We start from the raw sequence: 17,910 nt of genomic DNA on the forward strand, positions 1-17,910 counted from the left end.
CTTCAAGCAGGACAAGAGGGGCTTTCTAAAATTGCACAAACAGCAATGGACTCTTTACCCCTACCTGCTGTCTGCTTGGTCTTCTTAATCAAATATGCATTATGCCAAAGGACTTCCATTCCCTTTTATGCAAGGATGGGCCACTATGGTCCTAATACCCTTTATGTGGTTGGAATGGGATATTTCACTAGTTTCATGGTGCAAAAGGCTCATCTGCAGTGGACGGAAATTCACGGTGAATCTCCTGCATCGGGTCACCATATGAGCTCACTTGCTGGGTACCAGGGTGATGATACACAGCAGGCATAGTCCCTCGTAAGGCTTCAAGTAAATGAGAACTGCAGAAGAAACTGCCAAAACTGCCAAACTGCAGAACGGAAAGGAATTAAAAGGAAATAGAATGAGTCCCCCAGGTCCACCAAGTAAACAGGAAAAATCCAGAGATGATTTTGAAATGAACATGCGGAAGATTAAGATTTGGGGGAAATAGTAAATTTTTCCTAGTTGAGTAGCCCCCAAATGCTGTTTACTCGGTATCAAGAAAGAAATTTGTTTCCTATGTGGCTTATCTTCTTATGGTTTGCTGATAAAAGAAAAAGTTGACCTGTAACTATTTTCACAGAAAATTACACAGGTTAACAAAAATACCACCCAGAAAAATGACATATATATTTTCAAATTCAAAATCTTTCATTTATAGTGAAATGAAATGCTCACTGTACTGCTCTTTATGCTACATGCCAGATAAATCAGAAATATACTGTAGAGTCCCACCTGCATGGCCAATATGATAATTTCAGAGTGGTGTACTGTGAGAACTAATGCTCACTCGAGCTTCCCAAAGATACCATGTTTGTGATGGTATGTGCCTGACTTTTTAGTTACATTCTAACTGAATTCTCCTTAGCATTTTTTACTAAAACTTTCAGTGTTGTCTTCTCCTGAGAAAGGTCCAAACCCCAAATATTGTAGACATTGATAATAGCACAGAAAGGTCACTTCACCTATTTAGGTCTTTTTTGGAAAGCAAAATACAGGAATTTGTAGTTAATACAACTTCCGCGATGCAACCTTAAACTTCTTAAGGGGAGTATAGGCATTGGCTTTAACAGAGCCAATGTTTCAATCCTGGAAGAGTAGAAGCAGTTGCTGGGCTCCGGACTTCTTGTGTAAAGTCAGAACTAGAAGTGACCATTAATAATTATTTATGCGAATCTTTCATATCACTTAGGCTAAGTGCTTCAAAAGTTTGGGGGTTTGTGGGTTTGTTTTTTTGGTTGCTTTTTTTTTCCATAAAGCCATCTAGTTACTCTTGAACTAAAGTGAGTTTTTCTTTAAAAAAAAGAAAGGTAAGTATTTCACCTTGTGCGGATTCTACACCATCTGAGTAAATTTTACCAGTACATAATTACTCTCACTGTCAAAATCACATTCCTGACTTGTAGTCTTACAAAATTGAACTTCACTTTGGCTTTGTCTATTAAATTAAAGAGCCTTTTAGTATTAACTTCTCTTTTCAACTTACATACTTTACAGATCATGATTAGTCAACCTTCTAACCTTCTTATTGTTGAGATAATTAGATTCTGTTTCATTAGTCTCTTACTACAAGGCAGGCTTTCCAGACTATGATTCATCCTTGCAAGGCTTTTCTCAACCTTCACCATTTATCAATATCCTTTTAAAAGTGTAAACTCTGGAATAGGATATGGAATTGTCACTGGAGTCATACTAATGCAGTATTTTTCTCCGAACTCTCATTTTTATTTTTACAAGGATCACATTTGGTCTTGGCCTCAGTGTGAGCTGGGAACTTGTCTTTCTTGTTACTAATCATGATTTCAACATTTTTTTTCCCTGACTTACAAAAATGCATTCTCTCATCTTAAAGTGTGGCCTGTGTTCTCAATTTTAATACAGATATCATTCTATAAAGCGATCAATTTACAGTGCATAAAAATGTCCTAACAACTATGGAAAACTGTTTGGTTGTTATCGATATTTTTCATTACAGATAGCATTTGCAAACATTTCCTGCAATTATTTGATGTTTTCACTGAGATCCTTACTAAGATCTTATATGCTTAGCCTTTGCTGATTTTTTTCCACAAGAGAGTAACAGTGAAAAAAAGCTAGTGCTTGTTGTGTGAAGACCCTCCCTCAGTTATCAATGTGCTTGTCTGAACTGGAAACTGACTCTTGTTCTTGCATACCCTCTCTTTGCGTTCACCATCATTCAAAACAAGGTTCTTCCTTTTATCTGAAACTAGACCTAATTAAGGAGTCAAACTCCTGATCGGTATCTGACAACGCCACAACAGCAGCATTTCTATAGCATAGTGTCTTTAATCTTCAAAGTATCACTCGGACACAAAGAAGTTAATCATGAGATTAATTTAATGGTTATTTTCATTTTGCATGTTTGGAAACATGCAAAAAGGATATACAGTGTATTTCTGTGCAGTATATTCTGGACAGTTGAAAACTTGCTCTACCCGTGCAGTTTGCCCAGAAACCACAGCATCTAATCAACACAGCGCAAGGCCTGAGGTGATATTTATAAGCACAGTGAGTCAAGACAATCCCGATGCATACTCGCAGCCTACGTCCCCATTGCCATTTAAGTCTGTATCTTTGGAGAATGGACCCTTATATCTTCTGTGTTAGGCACTGTACAGGTACAGCGCAGTCAGGCTGCTTGAGTGTTACAGTAGTTAATATGATTAATAGTATTAAAAAAGCTCCTACCACAGGCAAACAGACAAAACCATGTCTTCTTCAATAATAGGCCTAATTATTCCCTGTGCTATATGATCAGCCCATTTTTTTAAGGGTTTTTATGGTTAGATTTTGATTCAGATTAATACTTTTGGGGAAAATCCACGTACCATTCACATAAAAGTTGAAAGTGCAATTTGCCCTACATACCCATAAGAAATCTTGATTTGATCTGGACAGATGTGGTCTGTAACTTTCACTGATAGGAAAGATTGAGTTAACCAGAAGCTAGTTATCCACCCCTGCTTCCATTCTCTTTCAGATTAGAAACAGACACAAAGTGCCTTGGAGTCAGATCTTACAAGCTCGGTGTAAACTTTTTAAAGTGCTATGCAGACTGGTAAGTTGTTAATATTAGAAAGAATTATTTATAGCATAATTTAAGGATTACAGAAAAGCATATGCGTAACATCGTACAAGAAACAAAAAACGGTTTACCAGTATGTATGTGCGTCTTTAACTGCACTTAAATAGCACAGGAAGGAGAGCAGAAGTATCATTACATGAAAGCAAAGAGAAATGAAATGCAGTCCCTAAATACCTAATGCTAATGTCACAGCTCACATTCATTCACAAGTCAGCTCTCTTCAGCAACTTAGGTTTCATCTACAGCCACGATGTTAAGGGTCTGGATGTTCAAAACCAAACATAATAGCTCTGCAGGTAACTCCTTTGACAACTGGTGGTCTGTGAGATGTTGCTCATAGACCTGTGGACTTCAAAAGAACACTATAGCTGCAAGCTTCAAATGGCAAGCAAGTTTTCTGCAAAAATCATTGTTGGAAGTTGTTAGAAAATCTCCTGCTTTTGGTCTACGAAGAGAGACAATTAGAAGATCAGAAGTGTTGGAATTATTTTCCTCTTTGCAAAATAATTACATAAAAGACAGTCTCGGTAGTAGGTAGCGATATCTATTTCCAAATGCCTTTCTCACTGGATTATATCATTCATGCTTTTCTGGCCAAAATAATCCTGTTTCTTTTGCTACCCAGAATACAGTTTCAACTTGAATGTGAAGAGTGTTTTCTACCTAAACTAACCTTTCTTGTACTGCAGTCTTTTGAGAATATATTTTTGAAACTCTGCAGACTGATGAAGGCACTGAATCCAAGTCTCCTAACTTCTCTCACTGAATGCTTGAGCAAAAAGAGCTGTTAGAGAGTGACCAGGCAATTCCAGAAGCATTAGTGTCTGTGACAGTGACTTGCATAAGAAGATCTGGGTATGCATAAATATTCTTTGAAATGCCTCAAGTATCAAGCCACTTGCCAGACCTGGGTGTGAGATCCCCAAGCTATGAGAACACTGTCAAGTTCTGCCTGTCAGCTGAGCCAGTTATTCATCAGCATGTTGTCAGACCATCCCAAATGTGGGGCAATTTCCTTCACACAGATTCCAAGTAATGTGTTTTACTTTGTAATTAAAAGAGCTAAAGGCATTTATAGTAAAGCACTAGTGAAACTAGCTCCTGCTTTAGCGCCATACCTCTGCCAGAGATCATCATTCCCTGAAATTAAATCATCAGGCGAAAAGTTTGCCTATGTGTTAACCGCTTAGTGTAAGGCAACAGACTAGATTAAATGAGCAGTGAATAGGTGTTTAGCCTGTAAAAGAAAAGGAATATTTGTTCTGCAAGGACGGCCTTCAGTAGCAGAACAAGGGCAAACAACTTGGGATGGGGGAACGTCTCTAACTGTGGCTGTTGCAACTGTTTGCTAAGTGAAAGAAAATCGGAGTGCTCACAGAGCACACAAGCGCAGCCAATGCGGGGTGGCTCATTAAGCCACCGAAATTCGGTGACATTTGTTTGTGTGCCCACAGTTAATGCTCTGGGGTTTTGGCTGGGTTTAGGAAGAGTTAGGTACAAGCTGTTCATGCAAAGCGGGTCTGGGAAGACCAGAAAGAAACTCCCAAACCTAAATGGGAAGTACCTCATGAATTTAGGTACTTACAGTACAGGCAATCACTTCTGAATAACAGCTTTACAGGAGTCTGACCTCAGAAACACGACGTCAGTTTGTGAGCCGTTTAAAAAACAAATTATCTTAATTTCAGGTAAGAAAAGACAGAAGATCGGTTGGCTTAAGAAGAACAGTTTGAACAAACAACTGACGTAAATAAACAGATGAAAGCCACTGAATGGGTTAAATTTGTTATGTCCAAGTTGCTGCCAAATCTTCAGCTAAGAACAGGAAGTTTATTGGCAATTTTCTGAAAGAGGAGGAATCCAATGATAAAATGTGAGCCATTTGTCTTCCCAGCCATTAAAGGAAATTCACTTTAAGGATGTTTCTGGAATGGCTGCTGCTGCTTCTGTGCCCATTATAATTTATCAGTGTGTCTGCTGGTAGTATTATCATCAGTGGGGGCTCAGGTGGACTTCCATTAGCGCTATCAAAGTCTTCATTGGCAAAATATTCCACTGACCTAGACAGGATCTATCAAAAGCTTTCAAAGCCTCATCTGCCATGGGTATTTTTTCTGCTAATTATTTTCAGCAAGTTTGTAAGATAATTCCTCAGGATGAGTTGTCTAGGGAAAAGCAGCAACAACAAACATATTTAATAAATAAAACTGTGTCAGTCATCATCATGTTCATTTATTTATAGGTCATATCCCTTTCAGCCTTCAGCCTTCATCTTCTTGTGTGACATTTAGAATATAAACTCTCCGGGAGAGATATTTTCTTATCGCCACTCACGTCCTAACTTTGAAAGGGATCCTCGGACGCCATCACAGTACACATTTAAAACTAATATGGCTATATGCAATAAATGGAACTAAGCACACTTATTTAAACATATGTTGCATTAATTTTATGGCTATGCTGCTTGCTTTGACTTAAAGCTGTGTTGAATTCATGACAAGTAATGAAAAGTCAGGCTTCTTAGTTTGTTTGTCTTACATGTCTATACGCATGTGACACCCTGGAAAGGGAAGGGGAAGGATACATCTAAGACTAGACAATCTAAAAAAAATCTCCAAATTCTTTGTCAAACAGCAACACAGACAGTGTGCTCTACAGGACTGTAAAAAAAGATGCATTGTATTATCTTGTTAAAAAAGGTGACCTGTCAAAAATGCCATCCCTAATGACAGGCTTAACTGGTCATGACCTGCCCTTCCTGACCTCATACTGTTAATAAAATTGAATATTAATTGATACCTTATTTGCATTAACAATTATATTTATTGCAGTTTCATCCCATGAGGCTTAGTACAGTTACATAAAACGGGCAACGTCTACCCTGAAGCCTTTATTGCATGTATTTCGTATAGGATGCAACAGGCAGGTGCAGCAGGCAGAAGTGGAGTTGCATAAGATTACCGTAAAAACACTTTTGAGAAGTGGTAAGCAACTATCACAACCATCACCTACAAATTTATTTTTAACGAAAGAGTGATTTATGGCTCTCTCTTTTCCTTTCTCCCAACATACCGTTGCCCCTTTTAGCACTTATTATTTCCTCGTATGGTTGTCAGTAATTCCATGCAGCCGGCAGGGTGAGTGAAAACAATCTGCTATGATCAAATGCAGTTACTGTCTCTCAGCACCCCTTGATCACTCACTGGACTCAAAAAAAGCAAGGTGAAGGTGGTGGATTTTTATCGCTATTTGACATGACTCACAAAACACTTTATAACCTGACTCTAAAGTGCAGTCGTCAAGACCAAAGGTGGAAAAAGTTGCAGTTTGCCTCTTTATTTCAACTCAGTTGAGCTAGCAGGCTGGGAAAGAAACGCTGTATTCTGGCAAAAGTTAACAGAATGTGCATGTAATTTTCCTACACATTTTGAATAATTCTTGGTTCAATACTTTCAAAAATCTTGTCTCCTGCTTTTTTGGATGGCTATTTTTAAAGCTGGTAACTTAGCTAACTAATTTCTTAAACTTGGATTCCTTGAAATGTAAAATAACAGCTAGCATTGACACTGTTGCTGCTGTGGCTGCACACGGGTTGACCTTTGCAGTTTGGGAGATCATAGTGAATACGGTAATATTGTAGTGGCACTTTACATTAGCATAGGTATTATCATCAAATAATTTGAGAGGACTGCACAGAAAGCCCTGGCTTAGCTCTCAGTGGACTGCATTTTTACTCCTACTTAACCTGCAGAGTGAAGTCAGCATAGCTGAGTTTTTAGGTATCTATAGGGGTAATAAATAAATAAATAAGCAAAACCGGTCAAGGTGAAGCCCTGAGGTTACACTAAGTGACTTGATAAGGTCACAGAAAACTGAACAGAACGGGCATTTCCTTGCAAGTTTGGTTTGGAGGAAGAAAGTTTTCAAATAGCGGCTGATATACATTTGAACAATACAAGCAGCTGTTTAGGTCTCTTCAGAAGGTGGTTCCTAAGTGTTCTGGCTTACAAGATCTGATTATTCAGGAGGTTATTACATCCAGCTGTCTGTCCTGCCGCTCTGTGAGGTGCTGCCATATCATAGCAAGGTCAACAGAATGGGTAGCATGTCTGCGCCTCCGTTTTCAGAATTTGCCATTTTCTGTTAACTGAGGCTAGCATTCACTATTATAAGTGGCAAATTTTGTTATAACAACAGTTCACCTTTATATATTGGGCTGTGAGTGAATAAGGCAAAACCCTCCCATTTATGGATCCCTTTGGACTTGACTCGGTTAGCTGTGGGAGCATTACATTCTTATTGTAGATATGCTTTAAATCATTTGGAATCCAGGCTTTTCCCCTTACAAATTCAACTTGCATCAGTCTGGCAACGTAAAGGAATTAAACGATATCTTCAGGCACGAGTACCCTGATGCAAGCAAACATTGACTTTTTGCCAACTCCAGACATCGTGATGGTATGTCAGAGGCGGAAGGGGCTTGAGCAGCGGGCACTGAGTGATTCTTTCTGGCAGAGCAGCTCCTTGGGCATTTCTGTCTGTCAGTGCAGATGACATAAGCCCTAAGGCTGTGCTAGAGGCCAGCTGGATCCAGCTAGCACCCAAAATCCAATTTTTATGTTGAACATTGTGCATGGTATGGACGCGCCATGTGTCTCTACTGTTTGTCTCCACTGAGTAATTTCAGCCATAGGCAACTTTTCTGCTCAAAACACAGACAAGATAACCAAAGATGATAACAGATTTGCTGGTTTGCCACAAGCTAACACATCTTCATGATTTTTTTTTTTTTTTAATGGTTTGTGCTTTCTAATCTCCCTAATCCCAGCTGAGAACTCAGATTTGTAAACAGTGATATAAAAATAATCTTATTTGGAATCTGTGTTACATTTGTCAGTAGCTGACTAACCTAATAACACAGAGTAAGCAATAGGTGTGAATCAATTGACCTAAAATATTTAGACTTACAGGCAAAAGGCATATTCTTTTGATAGGTTATACTTCTTCTGAGTATGGAAAAAAAAGAAAACTAACAATATACCTTACGGTAAACATTTGGTGCTAGCCAGTAAACAAGCTCCAGCCTATAGGAATCCTATGGATTATTTGCAAGTTTGAAGAATTGTAAAAGATTTTATCTAATTTCATCTATGTTGCAATAATTAACATTTATATTATTGTGTTTTAGTCAGATATTTGTTAGGAAGTACCCAATGGGAATCAGTTAGCAAAGACTGAAGAATGTTATAGTATGAAATTACCTTAAATAAAATCATGTAGGATTATCTGTTAAACTGGTATTTTGGGAAAAATCTTGGAACTATTAAAGCCAGTACCAAAGGCAAGTTAGTGTAAAGGAGGCTGGGATTTCACTTAGTACAGAAAAGAGGAAGAAAAAAGAGAAGTATTTTAAAGGATTACTATTTCTTTTTCTTTTTTTTTCCCTCACATAGGCCTCACATTGACACATTGGATTGAAAAATCGCTACTATTTTCTATGATAATTGTATCTGTACTAAGTAATCAAGATTGAGATCATATTTGCTTTGCATGGTTTGTGCCTAATGAAAAGACAATCCCTATTCTAAAAACTCTATGATCTAACAAGCTAATGCAAAGAGTAGTGGAAAGATTCCCATTGACTTTAGAACGCATTAAGTTGTTCCCTAAGTATGACTGGAATGTTTGATAATTTAACGTGCATGCTTTGGAGGGCCTGTGAACGTGGAGAGAGAAAGAGGGCTTTCTTCCTCCTAAGTCATGAATAATTATAACACTTCAAATATTGTCACTTGTTCTTTTGTTGTGACTGTCAAAAATATAATAGTTCTTTACACACAAAAAAAGGGGGGGGGACGGGGACAATATACAAATGAGTATCTCTAATGCACCATCACTCATTCTGGATGCAATAAATTATTTTCCACCAGGCATATTTCCGTACCTTTTGAAAAAAACTTTTATTATGGGAATCACTCATTTTATAAAAATTGAAAGCAATAATGATCAACTAATATTCATGATTGGGATTCAGTGATACTGGAACTAAATATGTCCCCAGATCCATAGGTCTTTTCTGTGGGATGTTCCCCTTATCAGTCTAAGGTAATTCTATAATTATTGCTCATGAAAAGCAAGTTTAGTCTTTTAGTTTTCAGGTGTACTCTTTTCCTGAGAAGTTTCCAAAAGCTCAGATAAAGTATTGACAAAGGAAAACAAACAGTAGCATGGTCAGATCTATTCAGTAGGTCCCAGCTGTGGCCAATGATTGTAAAGAATTTAATATAAAAAATCACCAAGGTACTGTCTTCCACTGACTTCTGCTGTAGAAACACTTCTTTTTTTTTTCTTTCTTTAATTTTGGTGATTGGTCTCTGCTAATTGGCCAACATACTTAAAATTGAGGAAATTATAGAGAAAGGTTCATGACTGTTAGTAGTATTCAACATATGTTTCCGATACTGCAGGCTTTCAGTGCCAAAATATACCCATGGGAAATTTTGTGATGTCCTTCTCTAAATGCTTCTTGAGTCCAGATTTAACCAATAAACATATTTCATCACCTAATCTTAGTCTTGAAGCAAATACAAACTACCTTTTTAGCTGACTAGATACTGAGAATTTTGATCTATGTAGTACCCGTGACATTCCAGATGAAAGCAGAGTGCATGTCACTAAAACACTGACACAAAATAAAATTCCAGTTATTTGGCCTGCTTATTATCAGAGGGTTGTACTACATTTCTTCATAAAATTAAAATGTTGCACTGTTTGTGTATGATCATCCAGCATCATATATATGTATACAATTGTGTGTGTGTAAAAATATTTACACTGTAATAAAAATAAAATCCTCTGAAATATTTGCATTTCTAATCATAACACTTAGAAGCTTTCAGAAGTTGTTTGACAAATGTAGATATTTTTCACCGGTGAGAGAATCTCATTTACTGCAATACTTCCCTATTACATAGACTGTGCAGGACATTGTTAATGTTTAGAATGTGCAGAAATTAAAAGCAAACACAAGACAGTTTCCATTCTCTCTCTTTTACAGATGTATCAGAAGATAAAATGCTGACTTTTCAATTTGCCAAATGGATTAGAGAATCCGTAACATGTTTCTGATTCCTAATTCAGTTGCCAGCAACCTCCTGTCAGTGTGAATCCTCCACTCCGACACATCAGCTTAAGTACATGGAAACATCTTTGTGAAGTCAAATGACTTCTTTAAGATCATGCATCTGAAATAAATACTATGTTTGTGAGTCATTGCATTATTTGGTAACGGAACATATTCTTTGTTTCTCTATTTACATTATAAGCTAGCTCTTTAGAGCAGAAGCTTCTCTCAGTCACATTTGTTCAGCATAGGTTGGCTTGATACTGCCCAACCCTCAAAATGATGGATAGAATATTGTGAAAAGTAAAGAAAAGCATTATTTGGGACAAGACTGCACCTAGTTATAGTGCATTATCACAAGGAGGACCCAGCTCAAAAATGAAGTCCTTAACATGCTAGGTTAAGAACAAGCAGATTCTGCCCATAAAGGTGTTCTATCTATTACTGCACTGAACAAGCAAAAGTGTGGACAAATATGCATGTATATACACATACATATATACTTGTTGACGAATCTTATGTGCCAGTAATACTACGGACACTTGTGGTCCCTGTTCTTACTGTTCTATCTCATACGAAGAACAGATGTAACATTTTAGTAGTATTAAGATAGGAAATTAAACTGTAAATAATATTTTAAAGTTTTTCTTTGTGGCCTATTGTCTTATAATTAAAAGGAATTATATACATGTTACAGATATGCAGGAGTGTGTGTGGACATGTACACGAACTCACAATCACACCAAATTTTGTTTAAATTTTTGATTGTAAGATACTCTAACTATTCTGAATCAGTTCTTACAGTGTTGTGTCTGTGTCACTTGATTCAATTACCCCATGTTGAAGGATTAGAAATGGCTGCAGAAAATCAACCAGACAAAAAAACAATTAATGCTTATTGGCTGAGAAGAGAGAGGGTCTAGGAGGTGGAGTAATAATTTCAACCTGAACAGTGGATATATGTTTGCCATTGATCACTTAAGTTGATATTTTTCACACACACACAAAAAGAACAAAGCGTAGCTATAGCAAGGGCAGTATTTTAATTCCAGTCTAAATAGCTTTTCTTTTGAATACTGATTTTGCACATGATGTCTATTGGTTTTCATTCTGAAATTATATTTTATATCTAGTAAGGAATTTCAGGGGGTCCAAAATGTGCCATCCCACTTGTACAATACAGTATTTTTTCTTAAGGACATGAAACCTCTGTTCGTGGATGTGCTTGAGTGAGGAGGAAGAGTCATCTGCTTTCAGAAACTTTAAGTAGGATTTCAGAATCTGATTTCAGAAATCTTTGTCATATATTATAGATTCCAATATGACATGGAATGTATCCAAGTAAGTCTCTCCTCATGCCTTACCCTGTCACAACCACAGGGTGCAACTGGTGGTCCAATCTATGTGGAAAGAGCTGGTTGGGGATGCATTATTAGCAGGACATATAATCGTCTCCTAATTTGGCAGAATCAGAGTTGTGTAACCAGCAGCAGCTGTTAAGAAAATCTTGCAATTAGTTTCTGAAACTTCGCTTCAGTAACATTTCCATGATGCTACACTAATGGATTTATACGCTAGAAACAGAAATTAGAAGACAGAAAGAAAAATTATAACTGAAAACTGTTTAAAAAAGATCACATTTCCCTACTTTTTACATTGCATGGCATTTATTGCAGCAGAAACAGTCAGACATGATCTCATTCCAGAAGGATTCTCTGCAAACTCGGAACAAGGGTTGTATATTTGAAAATTGTAACAGATAGTTATGCGGAAGAATGGTGGTTGTTATGCAGTATCCCTTCTTTGGTCATCATAGAGATCTACATCCCATATCTCATCACTGCACCAAGCGGAAGCCCAAATGGACCCATCAACTTAAATTTCACATGCTGCTGGTTGCAAAATTGTATTTCATGTGAAAAATGGCACTAGAATTTGTCTGGAATTTAAGAGAGCAGGTCAGACAAGACAGCAAGACAAACTTTATTGTCTGTAGCATACAACCCCACAGTTACATAAAACACCTGGACAAATCCCTATTCTTACACAGTTAAAGTCAAATATCTAAAGCCAATGATGAAATTAGTATGGCTATATCTATTATACATGTGGAAAGTCTTTCAACCCTTGCAGGCAAAGTTTGACTTCATGAACTTTTTTCAAGTTAGTTCTAGTGCAATATTTGGAAAGTTCAATCAAAATCATGTCATACTATTGGGTTTTGACACAAGGAAACTGACTTTTTTATACTTTGTTACTTAAGGCATTCATTAAATAAACTATTAACGTTGAACTAACAGAGTTTCTTCTAATGGAGCTACTGCTACGCTATCCTCTAGATATATTAACAGTCTTATGTCAGTTAGAATTGACACTGCAGGTCTTAATAACATAGTAAATATTCTTGGTCGTACTGGAAAACTAAGGAATATCAGTACAACATACAAGGGCACATAACACCCTGTATGTGTTTTCTGCGAAATTATAAACAAATGCATAGATATGGTAGCTGAATATAGTAAATAATCGACAAAATAAAGATCAAAAAGAAAGATGTGATAATGTGCACGTGAGTAAGGGTTGAATTATAGAAGAGTATGTTAATAATTGTTACTGCAATTTTGGAACTCCATGGGAGGACAAAGGAGATTTTACAGTTTGAAGAACAAGTTAAAAGTGGCTCAAAGGAAGTTTCCATTCTTTTAAAGGCTGGCTTCTATTAGAAGAATATAATTAACTGTGAATGGATATAATTTTCTTTAAAGACAGGAGAGCGTACAGGTGAGGTGCAGAGTGAAAAGAACAGACCAGCACAAGAGATCAGTGGAAGGAAAGACTTACTAGCCACATCTGTATGAATAGAAAATCATTTTGAGCCATGATGAGGCATTCATCTAAAAAACAGAATCAGTTTTCAGTTTAAAGCTTGGGATTTTTTTTTCAGTCCAAGACCTGATGTAGTTTAAAAAATAAAACCACAACAAAACAAAATGTGTAAGCTTTTACTGAATGTTTTGTTTCAACACTTTTCATGGTTTCTTTAAAAATGAAGTTCAAATTAGAATATTTGATAAGTTTAAATGACAAGCATATGTGGTACATTCATGAAAGAAGATGGAAAGAAAATTCCTTTAATACTTTTTTTAGTACCTAAGTCAGATTTTTTACTTAGAAGAGAAAGATTGGTGCTGGGCATATCAACAGGAAGAAACTATACATAAAAACAGAGGACATGCCTTACTGGGTCAGCCCAACAGTCTCTGCGGCCAAATATTTGTGTCTGGCAGTAGCAATAGGAAACCCTATTTAAACACATGAGCTTGGTCCCTTTCTGTGTTTCGTTCCCTTTGTACTGACTCAATATCTGTACCTGTTATATTAGAAAAGCTAGACAGGACACCCCAGACTGGTCCTTTCAATGTCCATTTATTGATCTGTTGCACACAAATTTGTCTAGCCCCTTTATGACCCTGCTGATAACATCTACCACCACAGTGGTGAAAACAAAATGCTTGTTTGATTATAGTGAGAAAATGCATAACAGAAAGGCCTGTTTTAAGTACATCCCAGTACAGAAATCTCAGAATTGGGAATATACAATATATGTAAATAATTTGGTAATTATATGAACTAAAGCTTACCTACAGCTCTCCTGCAGATGATGGGATCAGTTATTCCTTTTCCATATTTTTACTTCCTTGGGATTTGAACATTCACCCCCTACAATGCAGGAGCTTTAAAGCAGTCAAACTTTGTGAAGCACTTTGGGATGTTAAAGAAGCAGCAGCCATACAAGTGAAAAATATTATTTCCTGTGATCTCCTGTTTGACCAACACTACTCCTTTGCTTTGGAAAAGGCTAGTGGAAGGTATTCAAGTTAATTTACGCACTAAGAGTTTAACTTAACAAGGCAAAAAAACCCCAAAGAAGTAGGACCTCTATTTTTGGTTTGTTAAGATTTGCTCCACAGAAGCAGAACAGAGACAGAGATAAAAATTGGAACACAGCAGCAAAGCTATTATTAAAGCCATTTGTTGTTAGAAAATGGAGAAAGGGGTATGAAATAGTGTTGCTAATAGGGACATATTCAGCAAATTTGTGACCTTTTTGTTAGCAAAATGCAAAGCTCTTTCACAAAGAGCGTAAGTTTAGTGCTACTACTGTTTTCAGTGCATGTTGACTGAACTGTGGAGCTTTGGGATGTATACCTAAAGGGAAAATTCCTCATATTCACAAAGCAGCATGGATTAAAGGGAAGAGGTGGGCCAAATCACAAAGTCCTTACTTGGGCAAAGCTCCTGTTTGTCTCAATGGTATTGCTGCTCAGATAATTGTTGCATTCAAAGATTTTCATCTGATTAACAAGGTATGGAAATATACACCAGAATAAGGCAGATACACTGTCATCCAGTTTCTGATTTCAGCACCAAAAATCAGATTAGATAAGAGTTTCTGTCACTCTGTATTATTCTTTTTCATTTTCATATAATTACAGGTGTAAACGGCAAGAGCTTCAGAAGAGTTTCTTCAAATGTAAAAAGTTATCCTCCTATGCCAATATTTGAGCAATGCCTCAGGAACCAATTAAGACCGAATGACTTCACTTCAGTCAGACAGTAAGTGAATTAACCTGAACCCGTGGTCAAGTTCACATATCCCAGCCTAGACAGCAGCCAGTTTCTGTATTCCATGAATACTCATGCTTGTCACAAGCTGTCTGCATCCAGTTTCTAAAGGAAATTGGTGTGCAGACTGGCTCGCTCCATATTTAACGCTAGCTTCAGCAGTAATTAAAAATTAGGAGAGATCTTCAGGAAATCAATTAATTATGCATGCAAAATGCACCAACTAAATTTGGACACACAATTAGATGACTAATCATAGTTTGAAAAGGTTGAGAATTGCAGTTGCACACTTATAAGGGTGCTGGTGACCTATCCTATTCCAGATGCCTGTGCTTTCCTGTTTAGAAGCTTCCTAGTCTGTTTGCTACTAAGATCTGTTAGTCAGATATTTGACACACCTGTGACACAAGGTAATGCCTGACAAACTACACTGGCAATTCTAGCAACTGTTGACATCAAGAGTCCAGAAACTTCAATATCCAAATTTCCTTGCTCACTAATGGGAATATCCTTATCCTCAATTTTGCAGAGTTTCAATCCACGTCTCTCCAGAAACTTGCCTTTGCAACACATCAGTGTTATTAAAAAAATGAACCTCCATTTGGGCTGGCATGCGGAGTAGTATTTATGCATATGAAGCTCTGAGGGGAATGATAAGTTACATCTGTCCTGAAACAAATATCCCACTTCAAAACCAATGTTATTTAAAGGCAAATAGCAACAAATTTGGGAATAAATGGTTACTTCCAACACTGCATGTTCTTCTGTATTTCTGAGTGTGACACCAAAACACGTTGATCTCTAGTCATCTGACAACTTTAATAAGCTACTGCCTAGCCATCTGACTAGCTGACCCCAGATTAATTCCAGTTTTATCTTTTCAGGGATCACTTAATCTTCTGATGGAAGTTCCCAGTACAGTTAAATTTGTTTTGCAGGAAAACTTCAGTTTTACAATATAATCAGTTCTTGCCAGTTCACTCAGAGGCTTTTTAAACTTTTTGTTTTGTTTCGCTTTGTTTTGTTTTAATACACTCATATCCAGAACATACAACCACAGCAGAAGTGTTGCATTTCTCACTGTTTAAGTGCAAGGATGAAGCACAGAACAGCTGTCATCAGCTGTTAAAGGGTTTTCATTCAGCAGATTAAAAGTACAGAACGGGGGTTTCTCAGGTCACAGAGCAAGAGAGTGATAAGTGGATGACTAGCACTCACTTCTCCCAGCATGTACTTCAGCTTCCACTGCTTTTCTATGGAAGCAATAGCTCTCTTGCATATCTGACTACAAAAAAGATTTAGTGCATGATTATAAAAAAACCAGAGGAACAGACTAGCTTTCTGCTTTTTTCTAGTACTTTTTATTTCACTGCTTCTGGAATCACTTGACATAATACCTGATGTGAGTGAAGTAGAGCCCTGAAGGCAGACTATGTAGCTATTTAAGTGTGTAATAAGTCACATTATACATCAAAGTATGACAAATAGCATTGTATCTCACTCAAATGCTGAAAAGTTTGGGTAGGAAAAATGAATTTTTTTAGATTCACCATTTAGACATTCATGTCTGTAGAAAGTATTTCCTGTGAGACATATCACAGTAGTGTGGTCAGATTTACCATTTTTACAGCCTTTCCTGCCCTCCCATCAAAAGGCAGAAATATTAAAAATATAGGCCAAATTCCCATGCTGTAATCTACAATGAGTAATATTTCACTCTGAAAGTAATCTTTAGAAGTCATATTCTCTTGAATGGAACAATTTGGAAATAAATTATCCGTCAAGTCAGTCGGAAGCTTTCCCTCTCTTTAGATGGAATAATATTTCTGCAATATCGGAGTTACCAAGATCGGAAAATTCCTTGGTGATGCCCCTCCAACTAATGTCCTATCAGAAATCTGACAAGTTAAACTGTATCTTCTCCATCAAGAGACTTTCATCACCTTCCCATGTGTGTAGGACAATAGAAAGGACAAGTAAATTGAATAGGAACATGAAGCTGATAGTTGAAGTTATTACAGACAGGATATCCTGAATCCAAATGCAGATGATATATTATGATACACTGGTTGTATGTTACATCAGACTGGATGGTGGCTTCCTTGGTAAGTATTCCGATTTCTCTCATACTACTAAACATATCAAATAACAGCGAACCCTGTCCAATTCATCTTCCAGAAACTGAGGACAGTGACTACAGTAACACAATGTTGTGAACTGAAGCCATTTCTATACCGTATTTGTGTACACTTGTATTGAGATGACCTGCAAATATGAGCGAAGGCCCAAATCTGTCTCATGTATGTGATGTGGTATGCTGCTCTCCCAAGTATCTCCATGTATCATGGTTTAAACCCAGCCAGCAGCAAAGCACCACGCAGCCGCTCGCTCACTCCTTGCCCACGGCCACAGTGGGATGAGGAGAAAATATAAAGAAATGCTCGTGGGTCGAGACAAGGACAGGGAGGGATCACTCACCACTTATGGGCACGGGCAAAAGACAGGCTCAACTGGGGGAAGAAAAAACATCAGTTTCATTTACTACCAATCAGATCAAAACAAGGATACTGAGAACTAAACCCAGATCTTAGAACGCCTTCCCCCCACCCCTCCCTCCTGCCCGGCTCAACCCCACTCCTGGTTCTCTCTCCCTCCTCAGGGAATGGGGGCTGAGGTCGGTTCCTCACCCCTTGTCTCTGCCGCTCCTTCCTCCTCAGGGGAGGAGGACTCCGCACTCAGGCCCTGCTCCCCCGTGGGGTGTGTCCCGCGGGAGACAGTCCTCCACCAACTTCTTCAAGGTGAGTCCTTCCCACGGGCTGCAGTTCCTCACAAAATCCCCTGGCGTGGGTCCTTTCCATGGGCCGATCTTCAGTCCCAGCCTGCTCCAGCGCGGGCTTCCCCACGGAGCGGCGGCCATCTTGGGGGGCCTCCGCTCCCCTCCACGGCTGGGGGGGACAGCCTGCCGCCTCACCGCAGGCTGCGGGGGCATCCCCTCCTGCCTTCTTCCCTGACCTCG

The sequence above is a fragment of the Accipiter gentilis genome, chromosome 31, assembly GCF_929443795.1.
Source record: "Accipiter gentilis chromosome 31, bAccGen1.1, whole genome shotgun sequence".
Classification (NCBI taxonomy): domain Eukaryota; kingdom Metazoa; phylum Chordata; class Aves; order Accipitriformes; family Accipitridae; genus Astur; species Astur gentilis.